The sequence below is a fragment of the Orcinus orca genome, chromosome 2, assembly GCF_937001465.1.
Source record: "Orcinus orca chromosome 2, mOrcOrc1.1, whole genome shotgun sequence".
Lineage (NCBI taxonomy): Eukaryota > Metazoa > Chordata > Mammalia > Artiodactyla > Delphinidae > Orcinus > Orcinus orca.
The window spans coordinates 178329233-178350021 of record NC_064560.1 but is presented as its reverse complement, the minus strand read 5'-3'; the positions used below and the strand labels follow the sequence as shown (position 1 = coordinate 178350021).

The window sequence follows — 20789 nt, the reverse complement described above, 5'->3', positions numbered from 1 at the left end:
ACATGTCAGCCAAGCTAGTTGAGCTTCTGCTTCTTTGCAGAGCTCAAGGGTCACCATGTTCAGTGGGTGGCTGTGTTGCATGTATCCCCTTGCATACGTAACCCCAATGGGATCCTGAGAGCACCAACATGCAACTGAATGTGTAATGCCCATTCTGGAAGCATACGACATGCATCTCTAACTCAGCATACAGGACCTGCCTTAGAAGTCTCTATGGCGTCCTGGAAAGATCAGAAGCTTCTAAGTCAGGCAGACCTGGTCTTAAACCCTCGGTGTCACCACTCAAAAGTGTTCAATTCTACCTCTGTGAACTTCAGTTTTCTCAAGTGATACTGATACCTTTCACTACACAATTGCTTTGAGGATTAAAGATGATAAAACACATAAAGTGCCTGTTACACAGAGTGTGCTTAATGTGTGACAGGTGATAACACAATTTGTAACCAAAAGGTATAATAGCTACTACTGGAAATCCTAAATAAAAGTCCCCAAAATCAATCTGGAAGAGAAAAAAAAAAGAAAAAAATGAAAATAGAGGAAGAAAAGCTTCTCTCCATCCTCAAAGCGTAAAGCCTAAACCTTTTACTCTGGAGGTTTCAATAATGAATTTCTATTTTAATTGATGCTGCAACCTATCCACGCTTTGCACTGCAATACACCCCCTCTCTCGGTGATGCTGTGCGGGAAGGCGCTTTTAAATCAGTCAGTGAGCATAAAGAACTCCAGTTTTCCTTCGACAAGGGCAAAATTACGAACATGCTTTTCACTTCCAGACAATTAATTTGTTTACATGATTTCTTTGCTTTGTTTTATTTCATAATTCTTTCCTCTCCACTTGCCTAATCTCAAGGGTTTATTATTAACTTTTTCAGGTGTGCCTCCAGGGTATAGCAGAGTAGTATTTAAGGGGCATTCTTCCTTTTAATGAATTTCAGATTGCGGAATGAAGGAATAAAATAGACCTCAAAAATAGCGCTAGGAGATAGTTTGAACAGTTTACATAGTTACATATATATATACTTCCTTTAAATGTAAGATTACCTGTCTTAGTGCATCTCTAATATCAATGTCTAGAAAGGGATCCATGCTTCTTCCAGGGTGTCCGACCACAGGAAGATTCATGGTGTGGTTTATGTTCAATAACGTGAACATGCCCTGCAGGATCCCAGATTTTTCATCTTTCTAGTGTTCCGGGAAATTTCCTAATTCATTCTCATGCAAATTGTGTTTTTGCCCAAATGATCATTGTCACATTTCCATTATATACTCATATCTTGGCGTTTTCAACTGCTAACAAGCCTCTCTTGGCAGGCAGGGTCTTTTCATAGTTTTCTCTTTTCTTCTGTGTGTGTGTGTTTTTTTAAAACACTGCTATGTTTTTGATTGATTTGGGGCTCTCCCATAAATCTGTGTTTTTAAACTCTGACTAGAATTTACAGAGGTTCCCCTAAGAGAGTTTCATTTTACAGAGCTAACATAAAAAGCCACGCAAAGTTCTGAGCTCTGTGTCATTCAAAGAGGTCAAACAGAGATAAGAGCGGCGAGGTTTGAATATTCATTTATTTGTTCTACAGGTACAGTGTCTGGTATAGAGGAGACACTGTATCTGTAAAACAAATAAAGTGTTGGGCTTTTCAGACATAAAACCCCTTTTAATTTATTGATTTGACATGATTAGCAATCTTAGAGTCCTTGCACCTCAGGTCTCTTATAACAAAGCAGCCAAAGGTAATTTTTTTTTTTTTTAATACAAAAGCACCATGTTCTGTACTAGATCATGTCCCAGCCCTGTTCACAAATTGAGTAGCTGACCCAGGTATGCCAATCAACATTCATGCCAATGGCTTGAAAGGTGACTTGAATAAGTCACTGGACTTCTCTAAGCTTCAAAGCTTTCATCTATAGTACGATGCAAATGATCTCTAAGACACCCCATGCTTCTCTTAGAATGATCTCTAAGCTCTCTTCCAGCAACAACACGGCATGTTGTAAGATACTTAACAATTTTCTCAGTAGAAGAGAGAAAAGGATGAGAAGAACCTGAGTCCCCAGTCCCAGACTTTTAGATTAGATAAAAAAAATGTATTCAAGGTAAGGAGGACACTTGCAAATTAAGTACATGTATTAGATCTTAGTTGCCACAAGTTGTTATCAATTATTATTAATTACTATGAAGCATTAAGTAAGCTGAGAATTTTTACTAGAGTTGTCTCCCGAGTTCTGGCTAATTAGAACAGACTCTATCCACTCTTTTGACACTTTTAACATGTGGTCATTATTATTCATAGAACTGGACACCTTATTTAAATATTAGTAATCGTAATTATTATTGGTGTGCAACAAATGATTGGGTGGGGGTGAGGAAGTTTGCAGGGTTGGAACCTTTCTAAAGATGACTAATATGCCAAGTTTTTTTGGATGGAACACTTGATGTGTTGGGAGGATTTTTATTGTTTCTTCAGATGCCAAAATGCTCTTATATGAACATGGAATCACCTGTCACAGAGGTGGTGACACAGTAGATTATTTCAGTGCATAACAGCATAACTTCCACTATCAAACAGGAGATCTGAGCTGAACTAAGGTGAACTCTTAAAACTCAAAATCACACTTCTAAATAACTGTCGGTAGTCAGAGCTGTTTCCTTTGGAAGTGACTTTTGGCATTAGGATGGAGAATGACAATTTGCACCGAATGAAACAAAACTCTCAAGCTGGGAATTTCACCATCAGTCTGTTAAGAGGAGGCAGCACAGCATCCTCTTTCAGAGGTTGGAGTTGGACTCCTTGCTTTTAATATGAGCTCTGCCACTGCCTAGGTAGTGCTATGCAACCATGAGCAAGCTTCATAAGTTGTTTCTCAGTTTCTTTATCTGTAAAACAGGGATTGAGAACAACATCTTGCTCATTAGGGTTCTATGAGAAATAAATAAGCCAATATATGTAAAACATATAGAGTCAGGAATGGCATAAACACTTGATAAATATAAGAGGTTATCATAATCTAGTTTCTTGTGATGAACAAAGATTGGGCTAACCTAACAGAGACACCCCATGCTTCCGTGGGTTTCAGTTTCAGGTTTTCTTTTTTCATGATAAAAATTCAGGAGTAGAATTGAAGGTTCCTAATTAGGAAAATTTTGATGGTTGCCAGGAAACTCTCCCCCTACGAATAGATACAGTCCCCAAAAGAGGACATATGGAGGTATACAGAAGCACTTCAAATGTATGTTTATTTATTAATTCAACCAATATTTATTTGTAAAGCATGCCAATTGTTACAGCAATTCCTTCTCAAATTTTTTTGAAAATAACACGCTTGGGAGAGGACTTAGGTGAGAGTGGAGAAATGGGTCTAAGGAAAGAAGACCTGGAGTAGGCGTAGTCATATGGGTACACCTGGATACCCAGACCCATGGTGCTTCTCTACCTTTTTCACATCATGTCACATACAGAAAACGGTAATATTCACACAGCACCCTGGAGTAAGCAAGCAAGGCTGCTCACGCTGGAGATGCTTTGTCTAGAGGATCTGGCCTCTAGCTCAGCAAGCCACTGCAGGCTGAGGGGACTGATATCTCAGCACACTGTGCTGCGTGCTGATGGGTACTGGCTGGGAAGTCTGGTTTTAGAGGCTTTCAAGAAGGTTCAGGCCACAAGAAACAGAAGAACTTCAATAATTTTCATTTTCCTCTGAGACTAGCACAGCTATTTTATAACTTACAGTTTCTAAATATTTTAATTAATGGTCTAGTTACGTGATCAAATTTCAATATCAAAAAAAAAATTCTAACTTGTTGCAAGAGTCAGGATAGGCTATCTATGGTGCAGGAACAAATTAAACATCTGCAGCTTAACACTTACGTACACTCATAAACACACATGCACACGCATGTTTATTTCTTGCTCATGTAAATGCTAACGTGGGTTGGTGACCTGCCTCTACCTTAATGCAAGACTCTTTAGGACACTAGGTCACTAAAGCTCAAGCAAGAGGTGGCAGGGAAAGAGAGGGACAGAGGAAGGAGGGAGATGACTCTAAATTACAGCTTAGAAGTGACACACTTCATTCCTGATCTTACTCCATTTGCTTCAAGTCTTACATCAGAGGAGGCCAGGGAATGTAGAACGACACAGGGATAAACTGATGAGCACAATTTCCGCCCCACTTGATCAAAGTACTCTCAAGTTTTAGATCACATATTACTTGTCTGGTACCTTAGTAACTTTTTCTTTTTTTAAGATTTATTTATTTATTTTTGGCTGCATCGGGTCTTAGTTATGGCACGCGGGATCTTCGTTGCAGCCCGCGAGCTCTTTGTTGCGGTGTGCGGGCTTCTCTCTAGTTGTGGCATGCAGGTTTTTCTCTCTCTAGTTGTGGCGTGCAGGCTCCAGAGCACATGGGCTCTGTAGTTTGTGACATGTGGGCTCTAGTTGAGGCGCGTGAGCTCAGTGGTTGTGGTGCACAGGCTTAGTTGCCCTGCGGCATGTGGGATCTTAGTTCCCTGACCAGGGATCGAACCTGCATCCCCTGCATTGTAAGGTGGATTCTTTACCACTGGACCACCAGGGAAGTCCCTACCTTAGTAACTTCTGTTGCTTTCCTCTCAGCAGATCATATCTCAAGCCAACAGAGACTCAACAGGGGCCCACTAAGTACAAAATGTTATAGGATATGAATATATCTAGTAACTCATGCTCAAAAATGGTATTAAGACTGGATCATGGTCTAAACCCATCTCACAGCTAATGTGAAACATCTTTGGTGGTTTTACTGATCACATTAAAGATCACACCTTAGATATACTCAGCCCTATCATTTTCTTAATTCTGCACTCATACTACTTTTTCTCTGACATTATTGGTGTTTGTTAAACCTCAGTGTAGCACTTCCTGCAAAATGTCATCAATATTTGGTTTTTCCCATAAGCAAACTTTATAAAATTAGCATACTCTAAAAAATCTCACGCTACTACTCCTTCTCACTCTTTCCCTACCTGGGTGTTGTGACATGTATTGTTGTTTTGTTATTAACGTGTATATATCTCAATGTCCTATCTTTCCTTCCTTATACTGGCAAATTAATTTTGCAAGGTGCATTTGGTGATAGATGGTTGAATGCTTTAACTGAAGCTCAAATCCAAAACAACTAACTTTGTGTCCTACGTTGAACAAAATGCTCCTTTGAGTCAAGCATCTGGATTTAGAGATCGCGTAGGGCACTTGCACCCTTGGTTTCTATAAAACTCAGAAATTAGGCTAAGAGCATAAAATTAGCTGAACAGATGCAATGGGACTTTACCACTTCAAAGAGGATGGGGAAGGAGGCTGAGTACAGCTAATTAAGCCATGTATTTAAATACAATTGCAGTAGATGGGACTGGAGGGTTGAATTCTTATCTGTCTATGCTCTCAATTGCAAATGTTAGGACAGTACAACATTTCTACTGCGAGATAAGAGGAAATGAGGCCCAGAGATAGAAACTTCAATGAAGATACTTCTTCATGTTTCTGTGAGATAAACGGACCAAATGTATGGGCCACTCATTTTAGAAGGCCAGTTTTGGTTTATGTAGTTTGTATACTTCCCATCAATTCCAAGAAAATAGGAGCACAACAGATGGTTTGATAATAGTGCTACCTCTATAAGTCCCATTTTCCCTTCCTTAGAACAAAATGATTTTGTTCAAGGTAGAAGACTGCTGACTCTATACAAGAAGATGTGGCAATTCTATTTTCCCTTCTTGGTTTCATATTAGTTCTGCTTGCTTTACTTCTTTTCTTTAATCACAGCCAAAATTTTGACAGTTCATTCAAAAAAAAAGAAGGAAGGAAGGAAGGAAGGAAGGAAGGAAGGGAGGAAGACACTTCTTTTCTTCAAATCCAAATATGGATGACAGAGAAAAAAAGCAGAAAGAGGAAGCTGCATTTCCATATGGAGAAGGTATAGAAAGAACATATCCTTCCCAGTCTTTGTCCAGCAGCCATCTGAAGGGAATGATGAAGCATCCTTTCCCAGATTCCTGTGTGTTTATTCTTGTATGTGCACTTACCCACAAGTACACACACACACACACCAGCATATATAATTAATTTTTTAAACTGCAATTTAAATAGCTCATCTAATCTTTCATACAAAACTGTTTTCTTTTGTTTTGATCTAAATCCTCGTTTTTAATTTGACTATGTGAATGCTGCTGCTTCTCCCACACCAGCCTCCTGGACTAAAGTTCTCTGGGCAAAAGATTACAGGGGGGACCCTGGGCAAATATTTGTGGGTTTTGGGATGTGCAACTATTTCTGTTTACAGTTAGAGATGCTAATGAAACTAACTGAAGGACTTTCGAAACATGCTACTTTTAAGGTATATTCAAGGTATTTTAAGGTGTTTCCTTCCCCTGCCCCCATCCTAAACTTAATGAAACACACTATGAAAATACAATTTCAAAGCAGAATGAAATGCTATGAATTGAATATAGGTAATTTGAAACTAAACAAGTAATTACTTGAAGTTCTGTTTGTTCAAACCATGAGAATCAGCATAGGTTGGCAATTTTCAACTTTGCTTAGTGTGATTCTGTAAACTGGCAAATTAGCTTCATTTTTATTTGATTTGACTAAAGAATCAGAGGGATGAAATCTCTCTCTTTCACACACACACACACACACACACACACACACACACGCACACACACACACACAATTCTTGTCAAAATTCTCTCTTTAGGCCTCATTCTGCTGTATGCACTTTCCCATAAATACTTAGCAATTAACATTTCAGAGGGAGAATCTTAGTTTTCTAGTGAAGTCTAATTGAATTTATATTTTTAGAGTTTTCTTTAAATTTTCACATTTATTTTTACTTAGGAAATTGGAAAATTTAAAACGGGTGTTTTAATACTCGATCAGCTATTATACATCAACTCCACAACTACTAAGTCCGCCATATTTTCTCTTTTCTCACTTATGGGGGATAATCCTCTGATGTAGGTGCTGTGCTGGCCACTTAACACATATCCCCATTCCCAACTTTCTGAAGAGAAAACTGAGGCTCACATACATTAAACAACTTGTTCAGGATGTGGTAGTTAATGAGAAGTGAAGCTGGAACTTAAACCAAGGTCCGGTAACACCAAACAACACTTTTTTCACTATACCTCACTCATTGATGAAACAGCTTATTATATCCCATGTTAAGCTGAAGAAGAAGGAAAGAGTCTTCCATCTTTTCTACCACACAAAGGCACATCATGTTTAAGAAAGTCTGTCTATAATACAGATTGGTCTTCTTGTTTGCTACATCATTTTTCTAGACTTACTAAAACTTTTAAGCACTACATAATCACTGCACAAATGTTAGGAGACACTAAGGAATCAAAATCACCTGTAATCCTACCAATCACTGTTTACATTTGAACATATACATCCTTCCAGTATTTTTTTCAGTGCAGATATACACTGAGAGATGTTACTAAATAGGATCTTTTATGTCTTGCTTTACTTTTTTAAAAAAATTCATTAATTAATTTATTTATTTTTGGCTGCGTTGGGTGTTTGGTGCTGTGCGCAGGCTTTCTCTAGTTGTGGAGAGCAGGGGCTGCTCTTCATTGCGGTGCATAGGCTTCTCATTGTGGTGGCTTCTCTTGTTGCGGAGCACCGGCTCTAGGCGCGCGGAGTTCAGTAGTTGTGGCTCGCGGGCTCTAGAGCACAGGCTCAGTAGTTGTGGCACATGGGCTTAGTTGTTCCACAGCACGTGGGATCTTCCCGGACCAGGGCTCGAACCTGTGTCCCCTGCATTGGCAAGCAGATTCTTAACCACTGTGCCACCAGGGAAGTCCCTTGCTTTACTTTTTTTTTTTTTTAATATATTTATTTATTGGCTGTGTTGGGTCTTCCTTGCTGGGCGTGGGCTCTCCCTAGCTGCGGCGAGAGGGGACCACTCCTCGCTGCAGTGCACGGGCCTCTCACCACGGTGGCCTCTTGCTGCGCAGCACAGGCTCCAGACACAAGGGCTTCAGTAGTTGTGGCATGCAGGCTCAGTAGTTGTGGCTCACGGACTCTAGAGCACAGGCTCAGTACTTGTGGCTCATGGGCTCAGCCGCTCCGTGGCACGTGGCATCCTCCCAGATCAGGGCTCGAACCCATGTCCCCTGCATCGGCAGGTGGACTCCCAACTACTGAGCCACCAGGGAAGCCCCCCTTGCTTTACTTTTTGTTCCATATTTTATGAACATCCGTCAATGTAATTAAATGTTAGCCTACAACATTATTAAATATTTTTTCTAAAATATTATATTGATGTGCACGATGTGTATTTATCATACCAGAAAGTTTAATCTCACCACTCTATATCTCTCATACAAGGAGATGATGAGAATAACCGCCATTATCAAGTCAGCCATGAGAGATACCTGTGCTCATCAATTCTTTTCAAATTAAGAATGTTCATGAGAAACTATAACAAGCATCACTCTAACTAAATCTTTGTTTATTTGCATGATTATTTCTTTTGGATAAATACCCCAAAGTAGAATTATTTGGTTAAATTCACAAATAGTTTAAAAACTTTTGATACGTTTTTCCAAATTTCCTATCAGGGAAACTGTAACAATTTCTAACCCTAGCAGCAACATATGGAAATACGGATTGTTGCCAATGATGCGTTTTATCTTTTACTATTACTACAACTACCATCATTATTACTACTACTGCTACTAGCATTTTTGATTCTTTTAATATGATAGGCTAAAAAAAAAAACCCTGAAATCCTTTAACCTGCCTTTACAACGGTATCATTTACTTTTCCTACATATTTGTTCACAACAGCTTAATATCTTTGAGCCTTCCTACCCCCAGTGTTTTTCCCACGTCATTCCTTCTGCTAGAAAGACCACTTTCCAAGGTCACAATCTCTTCATCTTTATGAAATCTTGAAAGCCTTCTCTAACCACCATCCTCAACCAGAAGCAGTTTCCTCCCTCAAAGCCTGAAGTAGTTATTCTTATTGTTGTTTTTTTTTTTTTTTTTTTGCGGTACGCGGGCCTCTCACTGTTGTGGCCTCTCCCGTTGAGGAGCACAGGCTCCGGACGCGCAGGCTCAGCGGCCACGGCTCACGGGCCCAGCCGCTCCGCGGCATGTGGGATCTTCCCGGACCAGGGCACGAACCCGTGTCCCCTGCATCGGCAGGCGGGCTCTCAACCACTGCGCCACCAGGGAAGCCCCTTATTCTTATTCTTATTACTACTTGTTAAATAATTAACTGTGTACTTCCCTGTGGCATTTCTAGTATTTATTCTGCTGTTTTAAACTGTTGATTGATTTTGAATTAACCTTCCCACATGTAGGCTTTTCTTCTGTATTTTGTGCCCCACATACCTAGCAGATAGAGTGTTTGCGTTTAGAATTCAATAAGTATCTATCATGTTTGTTTCTTTCCCAGCATTCCTTGCTGTACACTGTTCCATACATTTATTTCCTTATTTATTATCTCTCTTCCTCATTAGAGTCTAAACTCTAGGACAGCTGGATCTATGTCCATGCACATTAAGTGCCTAGTGTCGGTTGAACTGGAGGAATAAGTAAATTCACCATTGAAATGATATTCCCTTCAACATTTCTAACGAATACATGACCAGGAGCAAACTTCTTAGGGCTAGATAAGAACAGTTCCAGTAGGACAAAAAGTGTACAATTTGATGAATTCAATTTTTTTTCATTGTGAACTGGATTAATAGACCTTATGGACCAACAGGCCTAATAATGTTTTTTGTTTTTTCTTTTTTTTCCCAGTAAAGACCCTTTTTTAAATTAATTAATTAATTAATTTATTTATTTATTGTATGGAGCAAAAGTAACTTCCAACTTCAGAGTTGTGACTCAAGCTTAGGTAAGAGAAACTTCTGCAAGCTATTTCCTTTGTTATTTCCTCTTGCTCACAGTATCCAGACCTTCTGCTCCTTTCTCATCCGTTCATAATATGTTTAATTTAACTCCTTTTCCAATTTTGCATCATCCAGAATTTCCTTTTGAGCAACCTGCTCAACAGAAAGGTAGAAATCTCCTAGTAAGCCTGCCCAAGATGATAATAATACCCCATGTTCAGTCTGTCAACCCAGTACATTTTCCCATCACTGTGCTGACTTAAAACACTTATAATAAGCATAAGAGAGAGATTTAAGGCAATAAAATGTAATGTTTCTGATGGGAATCTAGCAGTCCACACTGCTCCTTCTCCCCACTTTACAAATCAAGGCACAATGCTTAAAGAAAAAAGAGCATCACGCACTGTAACGAGAACACTTAAAAGCTGACCTGGAAGAGCCCTGTAGTGATATGGAAAGGGTATATTTTCGTCTGAGTTGATGGATTCATTTCTGGGACATAGTTGTGGCTGCATTGATTTTATGGCTGCCAACATTATTAACAGGGTTTGCAGCTAAGTTAAAAGATCTCCCGGAAACCCTCAAGGTGATATCCAGAAGGCCTGTTTACGGTAGAATTTATTTGACAATATTCTCATCAGAATTAATTTTTGTTGGTTATCATCATAAATGTGATCTTTGATTCCTCTCTCATCAATTAACATATTCATTGTCCAGAACTGTTTTAGGTAGTGGGGAATACATGATGAAAGTGTAAAATGGAGCTTTTATGCCTCAAGGTGTTTGCCTCCTACCTAGAGGGGCAAACTCACAAAGTTTTCTGCTCTGACCTCTGGTTATTAGCTTACGACGTGTTTATTTGCAGGACGCAAAGGCTGTGTGGTTTTGGAGGAAAGGACTTACTCTTTACTGCTTGTCTTAGACATTTAGAAGAAAAGACAACCAAGATGAGGTTGACCTCCTGCCCTCCACTTACTTCTTCCATTGCAAACACAAAGTGTGTCGCTGCCAATATCCACAGGAAATATCATGCTCTGTATTCCTTCTTAGATCTTGGCCTTTGTTTGCTGAGGGCCTTAGGCAACACAGGCAAGACCTGAGCTCTCATCTGCAAGATAGTTTTGTCAAGGACATTCTCATTATCAATTACTTAGATATGCAGCTAAGCGGTGCGGGCATCTATCCAGTCCCAGTATCAGCAATGCCAGAAAAAAAGAGAAGCTCCCATAGCAACCAGCCCCCTTGAAACTTGATGAAACACAGATGTGACTGCAGCACTTGAGTTCAAAGAATAGCACCATACGGTGGAAGATTCCTCCACTTCACAAAAAGATGAAAGAAAGGGATAGTGAGATTCTGGGAAATGACATAGTAATCTAGCTATTAACCTGGTTTGGGTCTAAAATAGATTCCTGTAATTTGCAAACTTACCCAGCCCCTCTTAGTGCCTAAATCCCAACTCTGCCTCTCCCCTTCATTACCTAAATCAGGTTAAAGTAATTTACCAAATGCTAGGGCTTTGAATTTTGATGGTTCTATAATCTCTCTCTCTCTCTTTTAAATTTTGGAAACAATAAGGAAATTCCCGAAATGTCAACTGATAGCAGGGCTGGGCGTGTGTAGCATCAGCTGTCAATCCCAAAAGTTCTAAGCAGTGAGTGCCATTTTTCCTTTAATAGAAGCGGAAGGGAGGTATTTTACTTATACAGTAATTGGAACAGATTTTTTTTTCTTCCATCACGATATTTTCAGGGAATTGGCTCGTTAGACAGCATGGTGGACACAATCAATTAACATCTTCCAAAACAAAGCCTCCCTTATCTATTTTGTATGCAGACATGGCAAGAGTCAAGCGGAGAGCCTTTTAAAGCTTTGCTCCTTTAGGTAACAGCTCTCAACACGAGAATGAAGAAATTCTTGACTACTAGTCTGCAATATATTTTATTTTGTACTCACTGAGAATAGCTGTATTGAGGGGATTAAGACCACGTGGCTACCTGAAAATTGCATTAAGAAGATGGAAGAGATCTGCAAAAAACACTGTTTAATTGCATAGTTTGACAAATGTGGGTCCAGCAAGTCCTTACAGTGAACATGGTTTTGTTTTCTATCTCCAGTCTTCAATGGAAATCCCACAATCCAGTTTCCTTTAGAAAGTGGCCAATAATGCTATTCAGATAGAAAGGAAAGAAAACAACCTGGCAAGGAAGAAAGCAAGCAAGCAAGCACTGGAAATAGACTTGGTTGTCTGATAGTCACTGTTTCTATGATACAATATAAATTTGCCTATAAAGACAACATATTTAGCATACAGTTGACTGAAGATAGAATGGCAACAAGTGCATTTGACATGGTAATTTTAAAATAACGTTTGATAAAAAATGTGCTCTAGCTAAAACTAGCAAACTCTAGCAGCTTTAGCGTGAGTGAAGTATTGCAGGTCTCCAAGAAGTAGTCTGGAAACTAGTGAGATAGCAGAAAGCTCCCCATGGAGCACCTGGAGAAGAACATGTTTTAGAACTATAGTGAATATTGGCTAGATTTATGAAGGTTTCCATGACATTTCTGGAGGAAAGAGAGTTCACAGATTACGGAGGTACAGAAATATATAGCCAAGAATTGTAATGCCTTTTTCTCTTCTTCAGAAGAACGACTATCCTTTTATCTCTAAAAAGGATGACTGAGACATCCTTAATTCTTGCTATTTCATGCTATAGAAAGGCAGTTAGAAACACAGCCCTAGCATGAGAGAAATTCCATCATTATTGTATAGACTATTTACTTTCAAATACAAAAGTTACCAGGCTGCTAGTGAGGCTGGCAGAAGCAATGAGGAAAGCCACAAATATGACTCATTTGTGAAAGATGGAATTTCTGGGTCTGCGCTATGAGAACACAAATTAAGACTCACAGGCTGCCTGAAAAGGAAGCTCATGGACACCTCTTCATCCTTCCTTTAAAATGAGCAATTCTGGGCTTCCCTGGTGATGCAGTGGTTGAGAGTCCGCCTGCCGATGCAGGACACACGGGTTCGCGCCCTGGTCCGGGAAGATCCCACATGCCGCGGAGCGGCTGGGCCCGTGAGCCATGGCCGCTGACCCTGCGCGTCCGGAGCCTGTGCTCCGCAACAGGAGTGGCCACAACAGTGAGAGGCCCTCGTACCGCAAAAAAAAAAAAAAAAAAAAAAAAAGAGCAATTCTAACCATGTTTCTCTCCTCATTCACAGCTATCAGTGGCTTTACTTTGTCCTCCTGGAAGAAGTCCAGATGCCCTGGTATAGCAAGTCCTTTACGATCTATCTCCTCCTAACTCTCCATTGTCAACTTCTTTTCCTCTACATTATAATTATACTGAACAACTGCCTATTCCATAGACACTCCATACTCTTTTACACCTGCAATGCTTCTGCCTAGAACCATTTCCTCTGTCTATATTTTCCTAAAAACCATTTATAAAAGGTTGAACATAAACAATGCCTCTTCAAGAAAAGCTACTCTGACTCACCAGGACTTTATTAGTCAGTTTTCAGAAAGATCCTCACAATAAAAAGAAAGTATAAGTCAACATTTTATCCCCAGCCAAATTATACTCAAGTATAAAGTCTATGGACAAACAGTATTTAACATGTAAGAACACTGGGGATCTTGAGGAAACCACTAGGAACAATTTGAGTCAACCAAGACATGACTGGAGAAACTGACAAAGAGACTGGAGGGGAGCACAGACTACAGTCCCTGAGAAGGACTGTATCTAATCTAATGGAGATATGTGATGAACCAGAATGAAAATGAAATATGCCCTGACTATGCAGAAACAATATAACTAAAATAGTTAGGTGGGGAAAGAAGATAGGAAATAGAACAAATTCTCTGATTGCCAGGAGTCAAAGGATAACATATTAAGGTGTCAACTCAATTAATGGAAATATATGCACATTTTTTCCATATTAAACACTAAGAAACATTATGATCCACTGCACATAGTAAGGACCTAATACATATTCATTAAAGTGATATTTCCCAATATTTTTCAAAGATGACTCTAAGAGAAAATTATATATTTTCAGGGACTGAGGTAAGCAGATAAGACTATTCATGGCCAGAGGCTTTCCAACTGCCCTGAGCTATGGTATACTGGATGAGAAGATCTGGTTTAAAAATATAGAGCACTAAACATTTTATATAATTCTATAGTGCTAAAAATGACCTCCAGGTAGAAAATACAAACCACCTTTAAATAGCAAACACACACACATACACACAACAGACCACATTAAAAACAAGCAAACAAACAGATCTATAAGAAAAAGAGAAATAACATGAGAAGACCAGGACCGAATATATCACATTATTAGATGTAATTTGGTTAACTTATCTATTATAAGATAAAGACTTTCACATTAAATCACAAAGCAGAACCAACTCTATGCTGTGATCAAGAGACTTGCTTTAAAAAGTAACTAATTTTAAAAGATTAAAGATAAAACTATGGATCAAGGTATGGCAGGAGAAAGCAAACAGAAATAAATCAGTGATAGGAATCTGAAAATTAGAGAAAGTAAAGTAAAATTCAGGATAAAAAATACCCAAAACATCAATTGATAAGACACAGTACATTTTAAAATGCTGAAAGATGCAATTCACAAGGAGGACATCAGAATTACAACCATTTGTGAACCAAATGACATAATCATAACATTTAGAAAACAGAAAAGTTAAGAGTCACCAGGAAAAATATTCAGCAAAGAATCTGCAATAGGACACCATAGGCCGCCCTGCTTATTCAATGACAGATGAAGTAATAAAAAATGAGGATATAATTGACACAAATAACATAATTAAAAGGTATATTAAGTAATGCATTTCAAGCTTTATGCCTTGAACAGAAAGAATATCCTTTCTTTTCATGAATCCATGTGACAATCACAAACATGGCCATATATGATCAAAAAAGAAAATGTAGTTTTTCATTTCCAAAAAAGAAAAAAAATAGTATAGTCCGCATATTCTGATCACAGTGAAATAACTAAATATTAACAACAAAATCAAGAAAAGAAGCTAATTCTTTTTAAAATTTAGAACTCTCTCTTAACTCTTGAGACAAATGACATACAAACCAAATTTACAGGTTGCCTAGAAAAACAACATAAAAGCACTACATATCATAATCTATAGGCAACAGTAAAAGCAGTGCTCAGAGGAAAATCTATAGCCTTAAATACTTATATCAATAAGAGGAAAGAATAAAATTAAATCAATTCAATATTTGACACTAAACTTAAAAAACCCTCAAAATATACTTAAGAAAACCATAAAGGACTAATTTATAAAGGTTAAAAAACATAACTTATACTAAGTTAGAAAATATAAAAGTGATAAAATCAATATATCTAAAATTTATGTTTTAAAAAAATAAAAGGGTAAAACTTTAGGTCATCACATAATGAAAAAGAGGAAGAAAATTGTAGATACATAAAAGTTAAAAAATAATTAGCAGGAAATAAGCACAGAGAGTTAGAAAAAATAGTTGTGGTTAACTCTATGCAAATTCATTTGAAAACTTGGGAAGACTGAGAGAATATTCTAGAAAAAGGTAATTGCCTAATGCTAATTCTAAAATGATAAAAAATCAAAACACATCAATTGAGCTTCCCTGATGGCTCAGTGGTTGGGAATCCACCTGCCAATGCTGGGGACAGAGGTTTGAGCCCTGGTCAGGGAAGATCCCCCTTGCCGCAGAGCAACTAAGCCTGTGGGCCACAACTACTGAGCCTGCGCTCTAGAGCCCTTGAGCCGCAACTACTGAGTCCACGTGTCACAACTGCTGAAGCCTGCACACCTAGAGCCCGTGCTCCACAACAAGAGAGGCCACCTCAATGAGAGGCCTGAGCACCGCGATGAAGAGTGGCCCCTGCTCGCCGCAGCTAGAGATGGCCCGTGCTCAGCAACGAAGACCCAAAGCAGCCAGAAATAAATGAATAAATAAATTTATATTTAAAAAAACCAAACACATCAATTTCCATAGATGAAATAGAGGAAGCTGTCAACCACTTGAGCCCCTTTCAGAAAAAGAAAGCACTAGGCCCAAAAAATTTCATAGAGAAATCACTCCACACCTTTAAAGAATAGAGGATTCCAGTGCTAAATAAACTACTCAAGGGCAGAGAAAAGGAAAAAAAAAAACTATTAGCAAGAAGAATCCAGCCCCATGTTTTACAGAATACTCAAGACTAATGGGACTTAATTTGAGAATTCAAGGACTGGGTGGTTCAATGTTAGAAAACCATAGGGATGTATGTTTCCAAAAGCCAGCCTCACGATTATTAAGGAAACACCAGAATCACTCTTACTAAGGTCAGAAACAAAGCTAAGGAACCCACAATATCATTATTATGTTATTGTATTGGGCTATTAGTCAAAGTAATTAAACAAGAGACAGTGGAAATACAAAAACTAGAATGAGAGCAATAAAATTATTTGCAGATCATGTGACTGAATACAGGGAGTTCTCAGAAGAAATGACTGAAAAATGACTACCATCAAAAAGATTCTTTAAGGGGGCGGAGTATAAAATGAGTATGCCTTAATTCATGGTCTTCATATATACAAACAGCTCTTTAGTAGATGTAATGAGAGAAAAGACCCATCTACAATTAGTTATGAAGAAGAAAAGGCTTTTAGGAATTAACCTAACAACAAAATGTGAAATTTATATAAAGGGTATAAAATAAAATTTTAGCTAAAGGAAAGAAATATCATGAATTGAATAGAAAGACCCATAAAGGCCACAAAAGTAACGATTCTCTTCAATTTATAAATTAACATCATCTCAATAAAACATATTTTTATTTGTGCTACATGTATATATGTACCTATTTTAGCTAGAGAAGTTGATTCTAAAATGTATATATAAAAAAATAAATAAATGAGAAAAGTCAGAAAAACTCTGAAAGGAAGAGCAGTGAGGGAGACAGGCTCTCTTAGATTTTGAAATCAATTATACAGGCTCAACAATTTTAAAATGCACATGAATAGACAGACCAACATAACAATGTCTAAAAATAGACCTCCCAAACATCTGGAAACTTAGAATATCATAAAAGTGGCTTAAATGGGAAATGATGGCATACATAAATAATGTTATTGGGGTAACTGGGTAGCCATCTGGAAAAAACATATAAATTTGGATCAACACTTCACACTTTATACAGGGATAAATTCCACATACTATATTTTTAATTTTTTTTTTTTTTTTTTTTTTTTTGGCTGTGCTGCACAGCTTGTGGGATCTTAGTTCCCTGACCAGGGACTGAAACAGGGCCCTTGGCAGTGAAAGTGCGGAGTCCTAACCACTGGACCACCAGGGAATTTCCTAAAATTTTCATATAAAGAAATAAAAACATACTAGTGCCAAAAGAAATTATGGGTGAATTACTTTACAACCCTAGAATTTGAAAAGCCTCCTCTTTTCTAACTAAGATTCAAAATATAGACACCATACATGAAAAGTTTGATAATCCCACCTTATGAAAATCAAAAACGCAGGGGAAAAACTATAAGCAAAATCAAAAGGTAAACAAAAAACTGCATGAGGAAGAGACTGGCAACCCATATCACAAAGAAAGAGTTATTAGTCTCTCCAGCAGAAGTTAATTAGAAAAGAAAACCAGCAAACCAGTAACAAAAGTTGGCAAAATATATCAATAAACAAGTCATAGAAAAAATTTTACAAATAGCTCTTAAACAAACAAAAAGATGTACAACCTCACTCATAGGAAAAAGAAAATCAAAACGGCACTGAAATGCCTTTTTTCACATACCAGATTGGCAAATTTCCAAGTTTGACAAGAACACTCTGTTGGTAAGATGTGGGGAAATACTTTTTTCATTGAGAGTGGGCTGTGAATATATAATGCTTATCAAGGGCACTCTGGCAATATCTACTGAAGTTACAAACGCATATACCCCCTAACCTAGTAATTCTATTTTGACAATGTATCCTACAGATATACTCAAACACACATACAAATGAGGCACCTATAAGGTTAACTGCAATATTGTTTGTAATAGCAAACAGCAGAGAGATGGTTAAATACATGTGATATGTTCATGCAATGAAATAGGATGTAGCTGTAAAAAAAAAAAAAGGACAAGAAAGCTCTCAGTGTACTGATATGGAAAGACAGCTGAGATACATTAGATGAGAAAAACAAGATGCAGAATAATATATACAGTATGTGACTATTTGTTTAGAAGGAAGCTCAACGAGAATAAATGCTTGTGTTTGCTTGTATATGTATAAGAAACCTCTGGAAGCACACAAAACCAGTAATTGGTTGGTTTCTTGAGCAGATGAGGGACAGAAATAGGAGGGAACATTAATTGTTTTTGTTTTCTTTGCTTTTTTGCTTTTCTAACTGTGCTATTATCTATTCCAAAGTTTTAGAAACAAATTGAATTAAAAACTAGAACTCTCCCATTATGATACCTAAAAGAGAGACTTGTAAGAATGCAACATTCCCCAAGATGAAAACACACCTGTTCATCCAGTCTCTCACACCTTGCAGCTCTCTAACCCCTCCTGTTAGTGGAGCAGGCAGGGGCAACTGTACTTTTAAATCATATTTACAAACTCTCATGTGACTGGAGAGCACCTGAGTCTAGTATCTGTTTCAATCTGCCCAGGGCCGTGATTGAGGTCGCCTAGAAAACAGGCAGCATGAACTCGGCTACCAGCTGGAGGCCCTCTGACCCCCGCGGCTTATTGCCATTTGCTCTGACTCTGGTACCCTTGCTGCCTTTGTGCTGTTTGGGGCAGGCCAGCTGGCTCAGCCTCCTCATGGAAATCAACTTTCATTTAGATGGAGCGCTAATGACTTAATTGAGCTACAAAGACTTAAGCTTTGTAGTGCCCTGGAGGAAAAGAGCCAGAGGCCTGGCTCACTGGAGTTCTGAGAGGTCTATAAATTCAAATAAGTCTCTCTCTCTCTGGGGGCAGGCAGTTTAGCTTGAAAGGTCACAGTCTACAAGGCACCTTCTCAGCTGGTCTTCCTTTTACCCTCAGCCAGGCTTTCCTCTGCCCAAATGTGTGTTTTGAGTTTGTCGCCTTTGATTTAAACACACAAACCCCCCAGAAGGGAAAGAAGCAGCCTCTTTAGATGGCATACATGTTTTATGCAAGGCTAAACAAGGCTACGCTACCTACATCCTGCCACAATTTTCCCAGCGAATCAATGCAGAAATGCTTGCTTCTCTGTCAAAGTGTCATTATCCATTAATGCGAAAAGACTTTTTTTTTTTTTCATATTTGGAACACTTCAAAGTATTCCGTAAGGGAAAAAGTTAGATTCTCTTTACATAGAGATTTAATTCTGTAAAACAGAACAAACAAATCCAAAAGAAGAAAAGGAAAAGGATGAAGAAGAAGGAGAAGAGGAGAATGGAGAGGAAGAGAAGAAGGGTAGGGGGGAGAGGAAACAAGATAGGTTGTCTAAATGATATGCACACATAAGAAACCAGCCCTTATTATCAGGGACTATGTAGGCACCCTGAAGTACTATCTTCCTTCAATGAAAGCCTTGTTGCCCCACCTACTGGGAATGCTGTCAGCAAGTGGTCTGTAGCTGTCAGCCACTTCAAGGTTAGCCTCAGTTGCAGTGACCCTTCTCACCCAAGGTCACCCCCTGGAACAGCCCACAAATGCAGTCACTAATTATTGGAGAGGTACAAAGGTTTAGCCTTCTCAGCCCAACTTGGGAATCCAGCTTTTTGCCTCTCCCTTCCACAGCTGTTGATCTCAAGGACACTCCTCAATAAATGCCCTGCATGCTAAACTCAGTCTAGAAGTCTGGTTCCCAGGGAGCCCTCCCTGTGACAGAGGACAATACTTGCCAGGTGTTTTGCATCTATCTCTCTCAATCCTCAGAGAGCTCAGCCTTAGATGTTATCATCTCTTTTTCATTGTGAATGAGAAAACAAAGACGGAGTTAAACCTCCCTAAAGTCCACAATGAGTCAGCTGCAGAACTAAGATTTAAACCTGTGAATACATGACTGAAAAGGGCCTGTTTCTTGCACTCCAACACATTACCCCCTACACAGAATCAGTAAAATAAAAGGCGTCCTGAAACTGAGCAGGACCCTGTGGGGTTCCTGGACACAAAAGCCCTTCTGTGTCCCTTTCCCTGAGTTCCAAAGGGCAGGTTCAAACAGTCGGTAATCAGGGAAGGGAAGGGATATGGAGACAAGGAAGAAGCAGTCAAGAAACAATAGTGCAGACATGAAACCTGTTTCATGTGCACCAGACTGAATGCAGGGTCCTGGTTCCTCCTCAAGGGATATACATAATATCTTTGAGCTCTTCTCCACAACTAAAACCCCTACTGAATGGAAGATGCTCCAGAGAGACGGTCACAGTTCAGTAACTTCAAGAACCACAGATCGTCCGACCACCTGATGCCAGATGATCTCTAGACTGAAGGAATGCAGTCCCTGCATGCACCCTGATCCTTATCAGCAACCCCGCCCCTTGACTATAAAACTCACAAAATCCTCTGGGTTGGGACACACAGTTTTGAGAGCATTAGCCCGCTATGGCCCCCTTTGCCTGGCAAAGCAAGAAAGCTATTCTTTTCTACTTTACCTAAAACTCTGTCTCTGAGATTCAATTCGGCACTGGTGTACAGAGGCCGAATTTCAGCATCAATCCTTCTGAACTTTCTGAAGAGAAACAATCATTTGACGTCTACCTACAAAATAAGACCTCTCTTCTGTTCTTCAGCGGGCAGCAGTAGGACCCATGTTGCCTGAAACTTCTATTAGGCTGAGTCTCCTACAATTTCTGCACTAGGTAAGCCAGGGTTCTCTCTTCAGCACCTGTGGTAAAACCATTCAACTTGAAAGGTGTGATGC

The 20789-nt window shown here is 38.9% G+C and overlaps 1 protein-coding gene across 12 annotated transcripts in view; it reads right to left on the bottom strand.

The window, feature by feature from the left end:
- Window positions 1–20789, bottom strand: part of NRXN3 (neurexin 3) — a 1701263-nt gene that overhangs the window by 317845 nt on the left and 1362629 nt on the right. The window lies entirely within an intron of this gene.